This window comes from Balaenoptera acutorostrata, chromosome 1, assembly GCF_949987535.1.
Source record: "Balaenoptera acutorostrata chromosome 1, mBalAcu1.1, whole genome shotgun sequence".
Lineage (NCBI taxonomy): Eukaryota > Metazoa > Chordata > Mammalia > Artiodactyla > Balaenopteridae > Balaenoptera > Balaenoptera acutorostrata.
Window position 1 is genome coordinate 134,458,211 of NC_080064.1, and position 21,484 is coordinate 134,479,694.

General features: G+C 38.1%; 1 protein-coding gene across 4 annotated transcripts in view; it reads left to right on the forward strand.

Moving 5' to 3' along the window:
* Nucleotides 1–6,012: 6,012 nt before the first annotated feature.
* RABGAP1L (RAB GTPase activating protein 1 like) overlaps nt 6,013–21,484 on the forward strand; it is a 706,627-nt gene continuing 691,155 nt past the window's right edge. For all 4 annotated transcript variants that reach the window (XM_057545595.1, XM_057545598.1, XM_057545602.1 and 1 more), the window contains exon 1: nt 6,013–6,165. The gene's annotated coding sequence lies outside the window, so the exon portion shown is untranslated. The remainder of the gene's footprint in view (nt 6,166–21,484) is intronic.

The window sequence follows — 21,484 nt, forward strand, 5'->3', positions numbered from 1 at the left end:
AAAGCACAAAGTGACAGTGAAATTAAATTAAAAATTATTATGCCATTTTAAATATACCAAACGGCATAGAGAATAACATAATGAACATCACTCATTCTCCATTTATCTTATGAAATAAGATATTATGAATATGATCACAGGATATACTTTTTATGAAAAATACTCCTCAACTTTGGTATGAAGTTTGAAATTATTAGCAATGATGTATATAGGTATAAATATCATAAACAAATGATCTTCCACTAGAGGTTGTTATTGTCATCAAATCAAAGTATAAAGAGTAGTGAGAATCTTCCTGAAATTGGAGAAGTATTAGAGAAAGTGTTGGGAATCTTTTAATATATTCTAAAGCAATAGTGTCATTTGATAATTCTCAATTACTTTAATGTTAGACTCTCATAGAACTTTGACATAAATCTGTTTTTCAAATTTGCAGCTTATTTTTTAATGTGGCAAAGAGAAAAGGGACTAAAAGAATGTCTTGGGGGAGGGGTGGGAGGTGGTGGAGAGGGTGGATTTCCCATGAAAGTATTTGTAATTTTTGAAGTTGCTTAGAACATATGTATTTAAGGAATAATTACAAAACACATGTATTTAAGGAATATTTCTGGGACTTCCCTGGCAGTCCAGTATTTAGGACTCCATGCTTCCCCTGCAGAGGGCACTGGTTCAATCCCTGGTTGGGGAACTAGGATCCCACGTGCCACATGGCCAAAAAAAAAAAAAAAAAAAAGGAATATTTCTTATATGTCCAAAATCTAAATTCTAGTCCTCTGGCAAGTACTTCAAGGGAACTTGGGGTCACTGCCAAAGCTATGTTTGCATGCTTGGGGTCAGGAGTTCATCAGGGAGCAAGAACTCTGCTAAAATGGCTGACATCACATCAACACAGAGGCAGGCTCCCCTCTTTGTATAGTTTCTTTACATTGTTAAAAAATAGAGCTCCTTTTCAATAGTTTCTTTATATTGTTAAAAAGGAGTTTTTTAAAAAAATTGTTAAAAAATTAATCAAATTCAGAATAAAATGGCAAAGTCAAAAGTTGGCTGACGAAGACTCTCTACATTTCCAAAAATATTAACATGCTAGATAATAATGTAAAAAATTGAAAAAAATATATGTTGACAATTTCAATATTTTGAAATCAAGAAAGGGGAAATTGCCAGGTTCTAGAAAAAGGAAAACAGAAAAATGGAGTATTAGAGGGAGCTGAAGCCAAGTACATGCTGAAGCCCAATGGCTCACGCGGATACTGGAACTGGAAGCATGTCGTGAGACTGGAAGACTAAAAAGCAATGGCTATTGATACAGGAACAGCGAGGATGAATCTCAGAGTAATTCCACTGAGCGAAAGAAGCAACACCGAATAGAATACCTATTGTGTGATTCTATTTATAGAAAACTCTAGAACATGCAAACTAATCTAGAATGACAGCAGATCAGTGGTTGCCTGAGGATGGGGGAATAGGAGAGAGAACTTACAAAGAGGCACAAGGAAACTTTTTTCGGAGATAAATACGTTTGCTGTCCTAACTGTTGTGATGGTTTCACAGGTGTATACATATGTCAAAACTTGTCAAATTGTATACTTTACATATGTAGAGTTCATTGTATGGCAGTTATACTGCATGAAGCTGTTAAAAAACAAACAAACAAAATGAAGATTCAAGCAATTTAAGCATATCCTCCTTCCTATTTTTACTTATGCAATATATTTGTTGAAGGAACTTGGTGGTTTGTCCTGTAGAGTTTCCCACATTCTGGATTTTATTGATTGCAAAAAAAAAAAATCCTTACCTTTTAGAACTATATAATGAAATATATATTTATCTTTTTTTATAGGTGAAATCCATGTGAGGGGTAGGGAAGAGGAGATTGGCCATATGGTGATAATTGTTCAAGCTGAACGATTGGCACATGAAGACATTATACTATTCTCTCTACTTTTTATGTGCTTAAACATTTTTTGTAATAAAAAGTTAAAATAAAACAAGTCCCAAGTCTCACCCCAGAGTTACTGAATCTCTTCGGGGTTGAGTATAGAAGTCTGCATTTAAAAAATAAACTCCCAAGGTGATTTTGTTATACGTTAATGAGGATCACTGCCCCAGACCAAGAAAAGGACTCTGATAGTGAAGTGAATTTCAGACTCCTGCCACAAGGTATGGGAATAGTTTTTGGTAGGTGTCCTTTTCATTTCTTATCGAATCACAAAAGTAGTACATCAGCTCTTCTTCTTCAGAGAGATATTTATGGCTCTGCTTGCCTCTTCTACTGCTGAGGAAATTTTCTGATCCTTATATACATATTGTTTGATTTCGTTCTTATTCAGTCTTAAAAGGGTGATTATAATATTGGTTTGATTTATCATATAGGCTTAGTATGATTTGCCTGAATTACTCTGAATTTCAGCCCTGCATAGAACTGTGAAATATAAAAATTTGTCTTCTATATCTGTAGTTAATTCTATTACATCTTTGCTGTCTCTGTGATTCCTTCCTTCCTCAGGTTCCCATTTTCTCTTTTTCTATCTTCCCACTAGTAAAAAACCGTATGATTAACTCATTTATACAAGATTACTGATTAGAGTCATGAAGTGCTCTTCTCAGGGTAAGTTGATTTAAATAGGGCATAGGACTGAAGTCAAAGTTTTAAAAGAAGTATAGTGAAGGATTCTAAGGCATAAGTTAACCTAGTCAGGGAAGGATTTTGGGGTGATGGTGGTGAAGTTCCTTTCAAGATCCTGTAAAATTTTATCACATAGGTTGTTACCTATTCATCCCATTGGAAGTGTATCCTTAAAGAGTCAAATAATGCAACTACAGCCTTTTCTTCTGTAACATGCATGGAAAATTTAGCTTTGGCTGCAAGTAGTAAAGAGCCAACTTCGAACTTTCTTAAGTAGCTAAGAAAATTTATTGGCTCAGGGAAGTTACTAAATCCAGAGGAAGGTGGTAGGTTTCAGTCTGGGTTCAAGCTCTTGCACCATGTGTCAGCTTTATCCGCAGGCTGGCTTCCCTCATGGTAGCAAAGTGGCTACAATAACTGTGGGACTCACATGCATCCATCACACCAGGCAGAGAGAGAGAGAGAGACAGAGAGACAGAGAGACAGAGAGACAGAGACAGAGAGGGGACTTTTCTTTTCCCAACAAACACAAGATCTGGCCTTCCTTATGACTGGACCAATTTAGACTTGTGTTAGTGTCTATCACTGACAGAGTCAGGTGAGGACCTGATTAGGCTGATTATGTACCTCAGTTAGGGTCTACACTTGGAGCTGGAGCTGGGCCTGTTCCCATTCAAATCATTAGCTAACTTACAATTGCAGAGGGGTGGAAATGCACACTTGGGTGGGAGTCAACCAATAGTGCTCATTATAAACGCAATATAATAATATTCCACTCCATTAAATACCATAGTTTAAACTCTTCCATTTTTGTTCAACGTTGAACTTGTTTCCAGTTTTTGATACAGTATTATGATATTTTAAATTTGGAATTGCAGACCCACATGAAGGAAACAGAGCAGTGTAAGGTACAATAAGGAATGTAAAGACTCTGGAAAAGAGACAAATTATGTCCTGTAGCTTACTGTCCTCATGTGAAAATGTAAGCCCACTGTTTCGAAATCTTCCACTTTTTGAAAAGAACCCCGAAAAGCATGTGAAATCTTCTGGCTTTTAACTGTGGCTAATTTTTTAAGCACCATGCAGGCCAAGCAAAATGCATTTGTGGGTTAGATCTGGACCTAGGCCACCAGTTTCTGTCATGTTATGAATCATGTTAGAACATTTTATAACACCTCCCCTCAAAGTAAGAGCTTCAGTCCTTTCATGGACCAGGGCTGCTAGTGTATGCTTAGTACTAAGAAAGCCATAGTGGGGAGAGAAGTGAGCATCACACATTATAGGAAGAATGCTTTGTTATTAGTTCTTTGGCATGTACTTAGAACTGTTTTTCTGGTAGTGAGGATGAGTTTGTACCAAATCACCTTCACTGTCTCTTATCTAGGTTCTCTTGTGACTTGTCTCTTATCTAGGTTCTCTTGTGACATCTCTTATCCAAGTTCTATTGTGAGGAACAGCTCGGTTTTACAGAATGACCCCTGGTGCTTAGAGGTGTAACATGTGGCCATGGGACAGAGTTCTTTTCCTTGTAGCAAGCTGGCACATTAATGATCCTATAACAGTGACTTGGCTGTTATGCTCCACTTTAATAGGAGAATTAACTGGCCACAGCCAATGGTGGACACTGTTATTGCTGCCGAAGGCATATGGTCATGAATTTGGGAACACTAAACTTATTTGGGACTTGTGATTTAAAAATTTTATTTCCTTTTTCGGGGGCTGTTTCTTATTGAATGCAGATAATTATCACAGTGTTGCCATTTTTGTCAGAAAGCTTTTTTCTGGTTAGCAGATACCAGAAGGCAGAAACTGTCTTTTTCATCTGTTGACTTTCTTATGGTGTCCAGTGTAACTTTACTAGTATTTCGTTTTAGTAGAGGCTAAGTACATAGTTGTTGGCTTATTTATTAATAGATACAGATGTTTTGAGTTATATTTAACTTTATTAAATATCAAAAGACCAGCACTTATTGGGTCAGGCCCAGAGCTAGGTAGTCTCTTGGGTTACAGAGCTTAAAGAAGCCCAGCAGGTAGGGGAAACACAAAACATTTGCAATACTCTTAATATGTCCCAGCATCTATAAACATTTAAATTAGGAAAAAGGCGTGGGGGGGGGCGCAGTGTGTGTGTGTGTGTGTGTGTGTGTGTGTGTGCGCGTGTGTGTGTAGAACTTGAGAGGGCTCTTTGGACAAATGTCTTATTTCTCAGGTAGCTTTTGGATCTAGGTGGGGAAATGAGTGCAGGGGAATTGAGGTAGGACAGAGGGAGAATTTTAAAGAAGTCACTCTAGAGCAGAAATCATTGGACATACACTTAACTCTTGCTGCAATATATTCACTTATTCATACAATAACATTTATGGATTACTTTCTATGAGTCAGACACTATGCTAGGCATGGTGGAAGATAAATCTTTTGAGGCAGGGCCTCAAAGATTCTCTAGTGGGATAAAGTACTGCACAGATTTACCCAGGTAAGGCTGAATATATTGGGCACCACAAACCTATAGAAACAACGTGCTAAGGAAATTCAGAAAATTTCCTGGTCATTTTTGCCTGCAGCATCTGGGAAGGAGGATATCCACAGTTGACGGATCAGTACAATATTAGTAGATGAAAGAGTTAGCTTATTTTATCTCTACTAGTTTGTGCCCCCAAATTTATGTCCCCAAAGGATAAAAAGGTGCAAATGAGGGTACGTTTTCTTCATAAATACATAATAGTGCTTCCTGTTCATTCCACGCAGGTTATTTTCCTCTTCAATCTCCCCTGAGTCTCACATAACGAACCGGCAAGGGAGCACTTCGTAAGTACACAAGACACCTTGAAAGAGGCACAGGAAAGAGTAACTGGAGAGAAAAGTTAGTATTCTTTAAAAGGTGACTTCCCTGAGGGTTACCGGGCATTATTAAGAATGAAAATATATGTAAGCCAGGTTTATGAGCAAGAACACAATCGCCCCAAACTCAGAATTATCTAAGAGCTCGGTAACCGCCGGGCAGGGCTTCAGCCCAACGCGCTCGGGGCTCGGGGACGGCCTCAGCTAGCCCGCGCGGGCTGGCTCACGGCGCGGTTACCCTCCGGGAGGTTCTGAAGCGCCACGAGCGCCTCTAGCCCCTTCGCGGGTCCCTCCTCGTGACAAGCCAGGTCGGCCGGGTCTTCTTCACTCGCGGACCCTAACCCAACCACGGCCAGGTGGGGACGTGGACGCGCGTGCGCGCCCTCCGCCCAGGGCAGAGAAGGCGCCTCCGCCCTCAGGAGCGCGCACGCCGCGCCGAGTGGCCCGGACGCGCGCGCTCCCGATTCGCCACCGCCTCCTCCTCCTCCTCCTCCCCGGCCCGCCCCCTCCCTCGCCTCTTCCTGCCGGGCGGCTCTCCTCCCCTCCCCTCTCCGCTCCCTCCGCCCTGCTCCCTCCGCCCTCCTAGGGCTCTGGCGGCGGCAGAGTGAACGGGACGGGCCCGGTCGCAGAGCGCGGGGCGGCGGGTGGGACCCGGGCGCCTGGCAGAGTTGTTCCGGCCCTGCCCGCGGAGACGTGAGGAGGTGAGGCGAGGGCGGCCTCCGAGGGGCCGGCGGGCAGACAAGAGACTGGGAGCCGGGCTGGGGGTGCTGGCGCCGGGGCAAGCCGGGGAGGGTAGCGGTGGGGGCCAGGCCCGGCACGGGATGCGAGAGGACCTCGGGAGGAAGGCTCGGGGAGGGTTCGGGACTGTCGGTGGCTTCCCGGACACCGCGGTTCTCCCGGGCGGCGGCTCTTCGCGGCCCGGGCGGGCCGGCTGTCGGGGTCGGCGCCCCTCACCTGGGGGCGGGGTTGGTGACTTGGGAGCTCGTTTCCAGATGTGTCCTCCTGACATCGCAGCCGCCTCCGCCGCTGCCGCCCGCTGCTGCGCCGTGGCTGCTGCCGGGTTCGCAGTCCCAGCAGCCCCACGTCCGGGGGGCGTGTGGTTAGGTTATTTTCTTACCCACATTCAGGCATCTGTTCGTGACCGCGTCTTGCCCTCGCGCTCCCCCTGTCTCCGCCCGGGTCTTTGCTCCTCTCCTGCTGTTGATGCTTGTGGTTTTGCTGGATGGGATAGGCTGCGTCCTGGGCAGATCTCTACTTGCAAGAAATGCCCCGCTTCAAAGTTGACCGCCTGGCCATGCCAAACAACCCCCGTCCAGGTTGTGGGTGCTCAGTGTCCTGATAGCTGAGTCAAAGTTTCTGAGACTGGGCTGGTAGTTTGCACTGGTCGCCAACGGTGCAGGACTGGGCAGTGCGTCAGCATGTGGAAAGGGGCCACTGGCCAGCGGGAGGTGTCCGGGTGCTAGGGGACTGGACCGACAGGGTTTGTTTCTGATCCAGGGCAGTGTGTCCAGGTGCTTCTGTATTCTCCTTATACTTCTCAGGATCATCCTAGAAAATGTACCAGAATTCACCTGGTCACTTGCAGAACTGAGGGTTTCATGTAAGTGATAAGAATTGTCAACCTCATCATGCTAACGGTAAAGAGAACTTTTGCTTGCCGGACAGATTTCAGCGCTGACTGGAAACTGATTTCAGGGTCTGCATTTTTGGTACAGGAAGGTTTAGGGATTTTTAAAAATACATTTAAATTATCTTGTACATGGTGGGAGGTAAGTAGTTGCTTCTTAACGATTCTGACAACACGATATCGTGAAAACCTTCTGACTTTTCTCATAATAGTGTTTATATGTGGCTTCTGCTGCACTTCTGTAGAATATCCAGTAGTATGATGTCAGAAGATACAAACATGAAGTTTGCTTGTGGTCAAATTGGAAGTGGATTTTGTGCATGGAAAATATTGGTCCACAAGTTGCTCCTACTGGAAAACTGGCCTGTGATTTGTTATCTCAACAAAGTTCCATTTGAAACTGACAACGAAATTACAAAGGAGAAAGACCAGATGAATTTAATGTATGCATTATCTTCAAATTGTATTAAATGCTTGCTTGGTTGGGGAGTTAGTTGAGACTGAGTTAGACTGATGTCTCTCTTAAATCAGGTCAAAATGTGCCCTCGTATTATGTATTAACAAGTCATCTGGAGAGAAGTGGATGTAGTCTTTATAGGTGAATGTACTATATAGCCTACATTGTATTCTAGAAAGCTGGAAACAAGGTAGTAGGTCCCAGTACACTGGGACATGTAGTGAATATACCAGCCAACATAAAAAGGTGTAACTGTCAGTGTATGACTTTTTTTGGCCTGAGTTATTTGATGGGAATTTTTATACATTACAATTGTGATGTTCTGAGACTTTTTGTTCTTTTACGAATTGTTTCATGATTCAGACCATTTTCTTTTCACTCTAGTAGTTTTTATGGTGTTTTTTAATTTGAATAACAGAATTTTATTGAGTATGTGAAACAGAAGTTTTTATGTTTATCAGCTCACCAATTCTAAATTAGTGACTTCTAAAAACTTATAATTAAAATTTTCTTTGCCTTAACCCAAAGTTGAACTCGTTCAATTACTGTATATTTATTTAAACTCAGATGATACAGCATTAAAGCTGATAGTCCTTTTATCCATTCTTTTGGAGTAGTCAAAAGAAGGAATTCTCTTGTGCCAAGTAAAAATATTATGAGTCGGAAATAGCCGGGTTTCTAGAGATTAGCTTTGAAGAGAGTAGTAGCTAAGTAGCAAAACTTTCTTGTATTGAGAGTGTAGAACTGGGTCTGCATTCTAGCCTACTGTTGCCTTGAAGTGGTGTAGGGATGATTATGGATGGACAGAGGGTGTTTGGAGAATGACATAGATACTGTAGGCCATGGGATTGCCAGGCACAGAGGTTTTTTGCTATGTCTCACAAGTTTTAATGAGTTGCTACATGTGTATAGCTCTTGCTTTACATAAATAGGTCAGCCGGTGGGTCTGAGCATGACCAGCAGCCCAAGGCTATTCCAGCCTCTGGTACTGCAAGGACAGCTCTGGAATTTCTTATACAGATAGTCTTATGAGCATTTGGCACCACAGGTAGTGGAGGCAAAGAAAATCGAGCCTTGAGCCTGAGTTACGGTAAAACATACTCAGTTTTTTTTTTTAATTTAAAATATTTACTTATTTATTTATTTGGTTGTGCCGGGTCTTAGTTGTGACTTGCGGGCTCCTTAGTTGCGGCTTACGGGCTCCTTAGTTGTGGCATGTGAACTCTTAGTTGCGGCATGCATGTGGGATCTAGTTCCCTGGCCAGGGATGGAACCTGAGCCCCCTGCATTGAGAGTGCAGAGTCTTACCCACTGGACCACCAGGGAAGTCCCAAAACATACTCAGTTTTTAAGGAGCCGTTTAATATTGTGAGCATGGAGAAAGACATTGCTTGACCTGACTCTTGGCTTTTCAGAGTGGTTAATAATTTTCACTTTATGGTCAATATTTGAAATTAGGTATAAGTACCTATCAGTGGACCCTAATAAGAAATAGTTAATGGAATTAAGCGGAACTTGTATCTCAACATTCTCTTTTTCATACTTCGTTTACTTTCCATGTTGCACTCATTCAACAGATAGGATGCCATACTTCAGTATTGCAAGTTTGTGTTCTTGCTGACTTCTTTTTGTCATCTTTTGGTGTTTTTTGGTGTAATTTTTGGGATTTTCCTGGGAAACTTATAGGCATATATTCAGTTGATTTGGAGTTAGATTTGGGCTAAGATTATTAGCCCACTTGAAATTCTGAGCCTTCTTGTTTTCTGAATAACCTTAAAAATAGAAAACACAATTCTTTATAAACACTCATGAAAAATCTGGCTACAGACTGTGTTGTTGTGATAGACATAGTACAGCCAAAAATATATTCAAGAAACTTCCCTTCTCACCCAGTTTAGTAAGCTTAAATAAGAAGAAAATAAAGTATTTTTTTCAATAAAAGCCTAGTTTTCCCAGAATATCAAGTCTAACAACTGTTTGCTGTACTATTTTCCCCCTTGCCTCTTCTAAGTTCAACAAGTACTACATGTCTCTAGTCCATGGCAAAAACTTAATTTTAGTAGTAGGGGATTCTCAGTGCAGGCTTGTGCTGGAGAATTTGACAGGGAAACACCAGGTATGGAAATTTACTTTTTTTACAGCACTGGTTTTCTCTGTACCCAGGTTCTTAGTGGAGTAGGGGAATGGACACATATCACAATTACATGGACCTTTTTTCATACTATATTTCCTTTTCCTCTCCTCTTTCTCCTAATCCTTTGCTAAATGAGCCGTTGGTACTAGTAGGGTGTTGTAGCCCTCGGTTGTAACTGAACAAAGGCTGAGAACCTTGCCCTTTTGCTAATACTTCCTAAGCCAAATTTCCACTCCCTGTAATTTGCCTTCTGGCGGTATCAATAGGCACCTCTGTTACTCTCATTTTTGAAGCGATGTATCAATTTTGGTGGTGAAGAGATTACATATTTAACTAAGAGTGAGATTTATTGCATTGTGTAGCATACATGGAAGAGAGACTAGGAGATTGCTTAGCTGAACATTTATGAACTGTTTTGACTGTGGCTCACAGTAAGAAATACATCTTATACCCTGATTCAACACACACACACAGTTGAAAGAAAAGTTAGGTGAAATAATACTTATCTTTTCAGGACCTTGCTGGGGCTGGCTCATCAGTTGGCTTGTAAGAGCAATCGTGCCTCTCTTCCCACCGAACTCCATGTGTAGCTTGAAATTGGCCCTGGTGGGAGTATTTACACCAGGGACACCTGCAAATGTTACAGTTCGGAGCTTTTCTCTCTCCTCTGGATAGCCAGTTAAACATTTACAGCATACCGCAGCACTGCCTACAACACACTTTGGTATTTTCTATTTCATTTTATTAAAAAATGCTGGGTTTTGACACCCAAATTGATTTTACAGCCAGATAATGGATAACAGTTTATAGTTAAAAACTGGTTTAGTTCACCCTCTTCACTTTGTGGATGAACACACTAAAAGATTGAAGTTCAAGGTCACATAGCTAGTCATTAGCAAAGCCAGGTCTGGGGACTCCTAATCTGGAGTTGTTTCTAGTGGACTTATCTCTTTTCCTAACCCAAGCCATTCATGTAGCTCAATTAGAGTGTTTAATATATGTAAGACATTGTGTTAAGCAGTTTGAATAGAGATGAATAAGGCATGAACCTTGACCCTGAGGCATTATGCTTATGTGGGGGATTAAATATGGAAACAAAGATAATGTAAGGCAGAAAGTAATGTGTGCTAAAGAGATAAAGATAAGGCAGTACAAGTTAGAGAGAGGAGGGAGAGATTACTTTTAGTTGTAAGGATATGGGAAGAGGTGACATTTAAACCATGCTTTGAAGAATGGGTAGGATTTGGACATGTGGAAATAGGACAAATAGTATATAGAGAAAGGCCTTTCTGGGCCAGAGGCTAGGGCGATCAAAGGTATGGAGGGAAAGAGCTAGGCAAGAAAGAGTCAGTACCAGATGGTGAAGAGCCTTGAAGGCCAGTTTTCCTTTCTGCTTTTCAACTCATCTTTCATTTTTGTCTCTGGAGTCATCTAGTACTTCTTAACGTTAAATAAGCTTTGTATGCTGTGCTCCTGATTAGACTATGACCCAGAGAACACTTAAGTATTCTTAGAGTAAAAGCTGAGGGAAAAATTATTAGTGTAAGAGAAACAACCTTGAGTTTATCAATCCTAAAACTGTTGGAAAGAAAGGGAAAATATTTTCTTTGTAAGGAGATGCCATTATTTTTTGTTTGGCCAAATAGACAGCATCAAATTGGCTGTAGCAGTACAGGAAGCAGTTTTGAAAGTCTTTTCAAAGCGTCTTTAAAAATGTGCTTTCTAAATGACTGGATCTTAATTTTTGGAGGCAGGTTTGGTTTAGGCAGAAAGGCAGTTTATACAGATCCACAGCTGAGCTGACTGCTTTTCACAATTTAGGGCAGCAAAGCAGGGTATTTCATACTATAGCCAGTTGTGAAGGATAGATTTTTTTACTCAAAGAAGTTCCTTTGATTTCAGCATTTATGTCTTTGACAGCCTGTATGACTGGAGATGTTTTGAAGTCTTGGATGGAGCTTGCTGTGTTCCACAGGGGAATTAGGTGGCTAGAAATGAAGGCAGATGACAGTAAGTTGTGTCTATTAATCAAATTGAAGCTCTGGTGGTAGTTCTCAAGGTTTTCTGTCTGTTGATGATTTCATACTCACTGCTTCTAATTAAAATGATGCACACTCAATTTGAAGAAGCTTTACTTCTCTTTGACCTACCAGTTCTATAAAGCTAAAAGCCCTTTTTGAATGTTGCCCAGGTAACAACACATACAGACTGTTAAAAGTGTGTGGAAAATTTTGGTAATCTTGGTAATGAAGTTGCTATAGTAAAAAGCTGCTTGGTTGGTAAAAAGCTGGGCTACTTCTGGATGGTTGACAAGAAATTTTTGGGATGAGCTTTGGTTCCAAAATAAATGTGAATTATGTCTTTGCCATACTGTTTTCCTCATTTATTTAAGCTTCTGATATGTAAAGTATATTGTCCTGTTACTTTAGGTTTTAGCAGTTTCATATGAACCTCTCCGCAAAATAGCACACCCCAAATAGCATGATAAGAGTTTAGATGCAGCATGCTTCAGATACCTCGCACCATTTGAATGGTGTAGCTAATCATGTCAGCACAGAGGTGGGTTTTTTTTTTTTTTTTTGAAGATGTGTTAGGTTTTACAAATTGAGTTTATTAAAATTCTTCCAAATTTTCTACCATCATTTTTTGTGATACAAAGTGTGATGTTGATGTCCTTAATTTAAACTATGCAAACATTTTTCTAAAGATATACACATGCACATGGATGTGTGTGTTTATATGTACGTATAACACACACCCCACCCACTAGCTGTTGGAATTTATGACGAAAACACAGTCTACCTGGTAAATGACTAAAAATAAGTGGTCTGGCTCTTTGAAGACTATCTTTCAAGTCACAAATATGAAAGTAATGCAAACCCAAAGGGATTTTTTGAATGCCACATTTCCAGAAAAGTAGCACATTTTAAAAGGCAAGTGTAGAATTCATTCATGTACCAGTGAAGGATTTCTCAACCTCTCCCTTACCCTGTGTATTATGTACACCCATATTCTTCCCTCATTATCAGCAGTAGGCAAAATTACAGGAGTTTAAAAATCAAACTTCACCAGAGGGGATGCAAATAACAAACACTATTTTTAGTAAAAATACAAACTTGTGGTTTTCAGTTTTGGAGGTTTAAGAGACGTGTAACACTAGTTTTTGATAAACAATGTAGAGTATTTATTCTGTGCTTCAAGATGTACTTTGTCATTTTTGAGTCCCCTTGCTAGGAGCATTGTATAAATGCAAATGGTTGTTAGAGTGGATATTAGGTATTTCCTTGAATAGTTTCTCTTTAGTAAATTTATCTTGGTATGACACTTTGAATGAATTATATTTTAGTTTAGTGAAAAGTCAACCATTGACAGGAGCCTATACATATACTGGCAGACAGTATGGTTTCTTAGGTTGTTTTATAGTAATTTTGTTGTCTCAGCAGCTAATAGCCATCAGACTGTATTCATTTATTATTTTATTTCCACAAAGATCTTCTCTCATGGACTGTATTCTTTCATTTAAAATCTTTGTCTCATATTTTGCTCTGCTGTTAGTGGTCAAATTTGGAACAATATTTTGATTTGACTTTGTCCTAGTCTTCCTATGCAAAGATGTATTACTCCCTATCAAGTTGGTACTAAATTGTAATTCAGTTAATGTCTTCTTTCCTCCATCCATTTTTTTCCTCTCAATATTCTAGAATTGATTCCAACACTAACCCAAGCTTCCTGGTTAACATTAATGTGAAAAATGAGATTAGATGTTATTATTTAAATCCTAGGACCACCTGTTTGCCAGTAGTAGTGAACCTATAAAATTTTTATGCATGAGTTAGGCAGCTTAATTTTTCACTAATGAGTCTAGGCCTCTAATTATGTATTTATTTTATTTTATTTGGCTGCGTCGGGTCTTAGTTGCGGCACGTGGGATCTTCGTTGTGGCATGTGGGATCTTTCGTTGTGGTGCGCGGGCTCAGTAGTTGTGGCACACGGGCTTAGTTGTCCTGCGGCACGTGGGATCTTAGTTCCCCAACCAGGGATTGAACCCGCGACCCCTGCATTGGAAGGTGGATTCTTAACCATTGGACCACCAGGGAAGTCCCCTATTTTATTTAATTTTCAAATTGAAGTATAGTTGATTTAAAAAGTGCTAGTTTCAGGTATACAGCAAAGTGATTCAGTTATACATATGTATATGTATATGCATATATATATATATTCTTTTTCAGATTCTTTTCATTATAGATTATTACATGATATTGAATATACTTCCCTGTGCTATATAGTAGGTCCTTGTTGTTTATCTATTTTATATATAGTAGTGTGTATATTAATCCCAAACTCCCAATTTATCCCTCCTCCCCCCCTCCCTTTTCCCCTTGGTAACCATAAGTTTGTTTTCCATGTCTGTGAGTCTATTTCTGTTTTGTAAATAAGTTCATTTTTATCACTTTTTAGATTCCACATATTAGTGATATCATATGATATTTGTCTTTCTCTGTCTGGTTTACTTCACTTAGTATGATAATCTTTAGGTCCATCCATGTTGGTGCAAATGGCATTATTTCAGTCTTTTTTATGGCTGAGTAACATTCCATTGTGTATATATACCACATTTTCTTTATCCATTCATCTGTCAGTGGACACTTAGTTTGCTTCCATGTCTTGGCTATTGTAAATAGTGCTGCTATGAACAATGGGGTGTTCTAATTTTTAAAAATTCTGACATGTGTTTTATATTTCTTGTCAATTTTGTCAATAGTTTTGATAGATGAAACAGGTTTCTCCTGTTGCACTTGGTTTCACAAACAATAAAATAGCAATTTCTAACATTTGAAAATATCAGGTAAAAGTTTTAAAAGGTAATCTAACAATAGTAGGTTAGAGAAACCAGTTTGTTTAGCAATTAATATGATACTTCTCATTTTGTTTGTAAATTTCATTATGTTTGCATGTTAGATGTAGTAGAACTTTATTATGCTCCACTGAGAATTTACTTTTCTAGATAGAGAACTCTAGCAATTTTTGTACTTGTGAGAATTTCATTTGGAAGAGGAGCATGATTTTAGAAACTTTGGTTGGCCAAAGGGAATGGAAAAAAAAATCAACTTTAAGCTGCAAATATAACTAAAAACATTTTTTGGTTTTGTGGAAGACAAGGTGGATAGAACGTAAGACCTTAGTTCTTGATCTAGTGCTGCTATGAGATTCTGAGAGCGTAAGTGATTTGCCACAGTTTTTTTCTCTTTGCATAATAATAATAATAAACTAACATTATTGAGTGTTTAATGGGTTAGTTATTATATTAGATAATATGCATTATCTAGTTAATTTTTGCAATAACTATCTAAGGTAGGAACTATTATAATGTCATTCCCAGTTTGCAGATGAGGGAACAGGCTTAGAGAAAGTAACTTATGATCACACAGCTCATAAGAGGCAGATCTCTTGCTTCTAAACTTGCCTCATAGTGACTCTCAACTACTACTCTGTATTGATGATTCATTAAATGGGGTTGATGATACTTGCCTTGCCTATTTCATAGGGTGGTTATGAGGACCAAAAAGGTAAGGTTTACAAAGGAACACCTATAAACGTGCCTGGTGTTTTCATTTTACTGGATGATTTTTGAGAAGCCAAAGAAGTCATTGAAATAGATAAGCATGTATATTACTTTTAATCACTAAAATAAGTCAAACCATAAAATAAAATAAGTAGAGCAAAATAAAATGGATCTTGAAAGGCTGCTATCTGCAAGGCAGAAGACATGTTTTGTGTGGGTCCAGAGGATTGGTGAGGGGAAGACGAAGGGAAGCAGAAACGTAGGGTGTATTGAATGAAAAGTGGATTGGATGCTCTCTACCAACCTGAACTCTTTCTGCAATGAGGAGGAGTATATAAATGACATTAGATGACCTCTGAGAGCCTTCCAACATCAAGATTTATGGCTGTTTGTAATGGGTGATTTTTATTTTAACACCTCAAAATAGCTAGATACACCCCAAAAACTTTTATTTTAGCTTGGATAATTAACAATCACCATTCCTTAAATGTCAGGTTTTTTTTGAACTTAGGGTGGAAAAAAAGTATATGGTTGCCTGGGAAAAATATAGTTACGTATTTTGCTTTCTTCCCCCCAAGATAAACAGATTTTTTTTTGAGGGTGCAGTGGGTAAAACAGCTTAATAGTATGTTGTCACATGCTTGTGCTTAATACTTTTCTTGTGATTTTCCCTCAAGTTTATATTTTCTAAGTGTGTATTTTCAGAAGAAAGTTAATATCATTATGAGTATGAAAGTTCGTTTTTATTGTATGGAGTGTTATGGTTTTATGGCTCTTTATACCGTTGGTTTCATTCTCTGACACTGTTTTATTCAGCAAGCATTTATAAGGCAGAGAATGGGTTCAGTGCTAGAGAAGGAGAGATAAGAGACTGTTAAGGAGCTGACAGTCATACTGGAGAAACATGCAAATGCAGTGGTGTGTAGCAAGGATGGGGCACCTTAGGATATGTCTTACAGAAAGCTTCAGAAGGTTATGTAACCTGGTCTGGGGTTTCAGGTAGAGTTGCTTGGAATATCTGAGTTGAGTTTAAAGAAGGCAAGAGAGACATCTTAGATAGAGGTATGAAAATTTGAAGTTATAACTCTTCACTTACGTAGACCGAGTGGCAGCTCCTCATCTCTCTGAAACATGCAAAAACCCCAAAGTAGATATCATTTTTATAAGTAGTTACTTATAAATAAAGCTCTCACTGAGAACTTATTTTTATTTTATACGTGATGCTTGTGGTTTCTAAGGTAATAGATTAAAAGGAATAATTTAGAATTGAAATGTTGTCATAAATATACATACTGATAATAACAGCAAGATTGCTGACATGACAGCAGCAAAGAAGTAGGAAAAACTAAAAACTGTAGATAGTAAAGGAAAACAGCCTTGCGCACCTACTTAGCTTTGGGTATCAATTGTGTTTTTAATAGTATAGAATAATAAAAGTTTGTCATGTTCTCTCTTACAAGAAAAGGTTAAATATATGGTCTGTATAAATTTACAGGGGCATTAAAGTTTTTTCTTAAAAAGATTTTTTAATATGAAATAGTATGAAAACCAGAGGGTAAACTCTTAGTTCAGTTATCAAATTGTTTATCCTGAATGATTGATTTCCAAAGGGCGTTGAATAACCTTAGATTTAATTTTCTTCTTGTATATGATACATAGACCTGCGTATTTTATGGGATACTAGACATAGTTCAGCACAGTCTTTGCTATATAACATTGGCTAGAAATTATTTGCTTATATAAAATATCAGAGTTAGGGTTCTTGACCATTTGGGTATCAGGTATATTTAGAGAGTGTGGACCAGATTGTCTTTCTGTTCTGGATGGCTTATAGTTGTGGTCTCTCTCAGCTTAGATGTCATCATCTTGAAAACCTTCACTGAGACTATAGACTCTGTTAGTAATCTCTCATCTGTGCTTTTGGAGCATCCTATTTTCCCCCCTGTTGTGATACTAATAAACATTGCATTGTAGCTTGTCTGTTTCTGCTTTAGACTATAGGCTTTTCGAGAAATGCAAAAAAACAGAAACTACTTTGTTTAGGGCTCTGGAATTGGTCTCTCCTTGGTTTGAATCTTGGCTTTGTGTGGCATTGGGGATGATATCTGTAAAGTGGGGATAATCTTACTGCAGAGGGTTATTTATCTTGAATAAGTTAATGAATGTAGAGGAGACATAACACAGTTCCTGGCACATTATTTAGTTCTCATAAATGTTTCCTCCTCCTTCCTTTCTTTCTTGTTGTGTCTGGCACTTAGTAGGACTTTTCAATAATACTTTTAAAATGGTTTCGTAAACTATGTTAGAGCTGAATTGGATCTATCTATGTATCATTAACCTTATTAAATGAAAATTTCTTAAAATGAATAATAATGAGCATATAAAAATGCAGTCTTTGCGCTAGATGTCAGCAAATCATGTAGTCTCCAAATTAGATTATCAGCATGAAAAAACTTTCTCCAGGCCTTCTCAAGCTTATAATTGTTGTGAGGCAGTGGGTTTAAAGTAGGTGGAAAAGATTGTGGAGTTCCTTTTTCTGGATTTGCTGCTTTCTGACCTTGTTCACTTGTGTTGGTGGCTCTGCCTCTTATTGCCATCATCTTGGCCTTTTTATGATGGGATGGTCATTGATCTGTTTCTTGGGAAGGAAAGAACCCTGAACCTGATAGACTAATTAACTGTGTGACCTTGGGTAAGTAACCTTACTTCTGGGTTTATATATCTGTATAATGAAAGTAATAATACCTCAAGACTCTGTGAAAGTCAAGAAATAGGTGCCTGGTTATAGAAGATGCTCCATAGATAGTAGGTATTCTTAGGACTTTTACCAAGCCAGAATCCTCAGTATTCCTTCTGTATTAGTAACTTTATTTGACAGCAGCAAACCAAGACATGGGATGAGGGAGAACTGGATGACCTGGGGAATGATGGCAGAGATTTTGCACCAGCACTGATGACCTCAGGTGGGAGACACAGATGCGGAGGGCCTGTAGCTTTCTGTGAAGGAGGACGGGTGGAACCAGATTGGATCAGATGTAGCATAACATCTATAGTCTGGCTTAAAACCTCATAAACTGGTTGGGTGGTTTTTAATTTAATTAAATTTTAAAAGTTTTATTTATTTTTTAGTTATTAAAATGCTGACAGTACTAAACTACTTACTTGATTACAGAATGAGTTTTCAGTGAGCTGGGTACAACTTATTCAAGGTTTATGAGCTGTAGAATTGTTCCTTTGTGATAATGTGTTAAGACATTTCTAGGAATGAAGTATTTTTCCCCCTCTCTTTTCTGCTTTAGTGCCACAAGCTGTTGAGATCTATACTGCTGCTACTCCTATTGGGATCTGCCCTTTCATTACATCTCTACTGTTAGGTGCTGTGGAGGAATGTAAAGAAGTATAGGGCATAAACCATGTATTTCAGTGATTGCAGTGGGGAAAGTGAAATATACATGTATTAAAAATAACTGATCTTTTAAAAAAGCAGAATTATTGACTGAAACATCTTATTCTCTTAGCCCAATATTCCTAGTGTCATTTAATATAAATATTAAATTTAAATTAAATTAAATTTTTCCTGGAAAAAAGTCTTAGGCTGTTGTATATGCAGGTGTCAAAAGTGGATTAGAAAAGTTGGAAACTGAAGTTTCTGACTAATGTTAATTTTCCATCTTATTTGAAAATCTTTATTAGCATTATCTTGTCCTGATTCCTTCACTGATATCTTCTAAGAATTTAAAAAATTATCTGTAAATCTTAAAGTGTCTTTACTTTGTCACCTTCAAATGCGATCATTGAAAAGTTGGTTAATTATTCTGTGTATTTTTTCAAAGTAGATTAAGTTAAATCATCATGATTTAGATATTTTCCTTTCACAGCATTTTATCTTAGTTTGTGTATCATTTGAAAAAAATCATGTTAGTGCCATATTTGTTATTGAATCTGTAGTATCTTTTATACTTAAATGGTACACATTTTGTTCAAACGAAGCATTGCCACCCTCCCTTTCACCCCCTGCTGTACCTTGACTAACATTTGGATATAAGAGAATCTCTAATCAGAATGCTCTCTCCTTTGATTTTCCTGTTGGTGACTTCTTGTTGTCATTCAGATCTCAGCTTTTAAAAAAATTTTCTCTGAGTCTTTCCCACACCACCCCATCTGAAGTGGTCCTTGATGCTCTAGGCTTGCTCTGCCATGTTGCCCTATGTATTTTAATTCAGAATACTTATCCCTATCAGAAACTTCCTTCCTTCCTTTCCTCCTTTCTCTCTTCCTTCCTCCCTCCCTACCTCCTTTGTTCCTTCCTTCATTCCCTCCTTCCTTTCTTCCGTTCCCCAGTAGCATGTAAGCTCCTTGAGAGCAAGGACTTAACCGGTTTTTTCACTTCTCTTATCTCTAGAGCTTCAAATAATGCACTTAATAAAATTTTGTTATTACAGGATGAAGCAGATATTCTTTCCCCGAAGTAGCTTTATGACTGTCTTGAAAGTTTATTTCACTTCATTATGCCTTGGTTTCTTCCCCTGCAAAATGGGTGGGGGATGGGAGAGGAAAGAGATTGAATTAGGTTACTTCTAAAATCTCTGCCATTTAAAGGCTTGCTATTAGCTTGATGTGAGCTTTGAGTTCTGCTCTAATGGTGTTGATGAAGTTTTGCTGAGCTACTTACTTTCTTACTCTGTCTTCTCTTGAAACCAGTAGTGCATATTTATGTTTGTAAGATTACTGACAGCATTGGAGAGGTAACTCTGTTTGCAGAATCAGAGTTTTTTGGTGTATCTAGATTATTAAAGAGATTAGATCTGCAACATGATTTCTGTTTTGATGATCAAGTTTAGTTCTGTGGCATATCCAAGTACTAGGTTGAACTGACCTTTCTGGTATTTATTCTAAATATCAGGAAATTTCAGTCATCTCAACTTTTTAATTAATTTTAATTATGAGAGTTATGATTTCCATGAAATGAACCTTGAGATAATATACATATAAATAAAATGAAAGTTTACATTAAAAGTATTTTTGTAGTAATTTCTGGAAGGCACTGGGAATTGTAGATATAAACTAGTTTTTCATTTGGTCCATGTGACTAGAATTTTAGACAGTTGGCTGTTTTAGTCTTCACTTGGGAAAGCTTTATTATTATAATGAACAAAAACATTTTTTGAAATGGGTAAAGGAAATGAGCAGACAGTTGATAGCAGAGGAAATACAACCTATAAGCAATTGTCAGAAGAATGTTAGATCTTCTCAGTAATCAAAGAAATGCTTATTAAAGCAAAATGGAATACTATTTTATACTTATTTCAGATTTTTTGAAAATAGTAATATGTAATGTTAGATTTTAGTAAAGCAGGCATATTCAAATATTGCTAGTGGATTGTAATTTGGCAGGATGTATCTAGAATTGTTAGACTATTCATAATCTTTTCATAAACCTTTTATTCAGTAATTTCACTTTTGAGAATATCCTAAAGAAATAACTACAGGAAAAAGAAAGGAAAAGATAAGAAACAGGTATATGCAGGAGGATATTCAGAGCAATGTTATTTATAGTAGCAGCATATTGGAAGCAACTTAAATTTTCAACAATAGGAGAGTAAGTTATGATACATCTATTCCAAGAACCATTACGTAGCATGAAAATAATTACAAAGACTGTATCATTTTAAGGAAGGGTGAATGTAACCATTTAAAATACGTAAGAAAAAGATCAGGAATGTACTAAAATGCCAATTGTGTTAGCTTAGTAGGATTATGGACATTTTTGTTTGTTTTCTAAATTTGTATAACTTTTATAATGAAAAAGGTATAAGTAAAGTCAGATTTTGCTAGGTGTGATAATTTTGTTAGTATAACTAGGGTTGCCAGATTTAGCAAATAAAAATACATGCAATATTTGGGATGTACTTAGACTAAAAATTAATTGTTTTTCTGAAATTCAAGGTTAAACTGAGTGTCTTATGTTTTATCTGACAACCCCAAGTATAACACATTTTGGTTATAGTTGAATGTTGTTGAGGAATGCTGGGACACTCTATCTCCCAAATAATTCTAAATATTGTTTTAAATTCAGTTGACTTTTTAAAATAAAACAACTAGGATTATTTAGCTAGGAAAATTACTCTTATGGTCTAATTTTTTTTTCTAGACTTTTTTTGAGTGATGCTTGAAGGAAATATGCTTCAATGTTTGGCAAGAGTAATTAAAAAATCTTGTTATTTAACAAAAACATAATA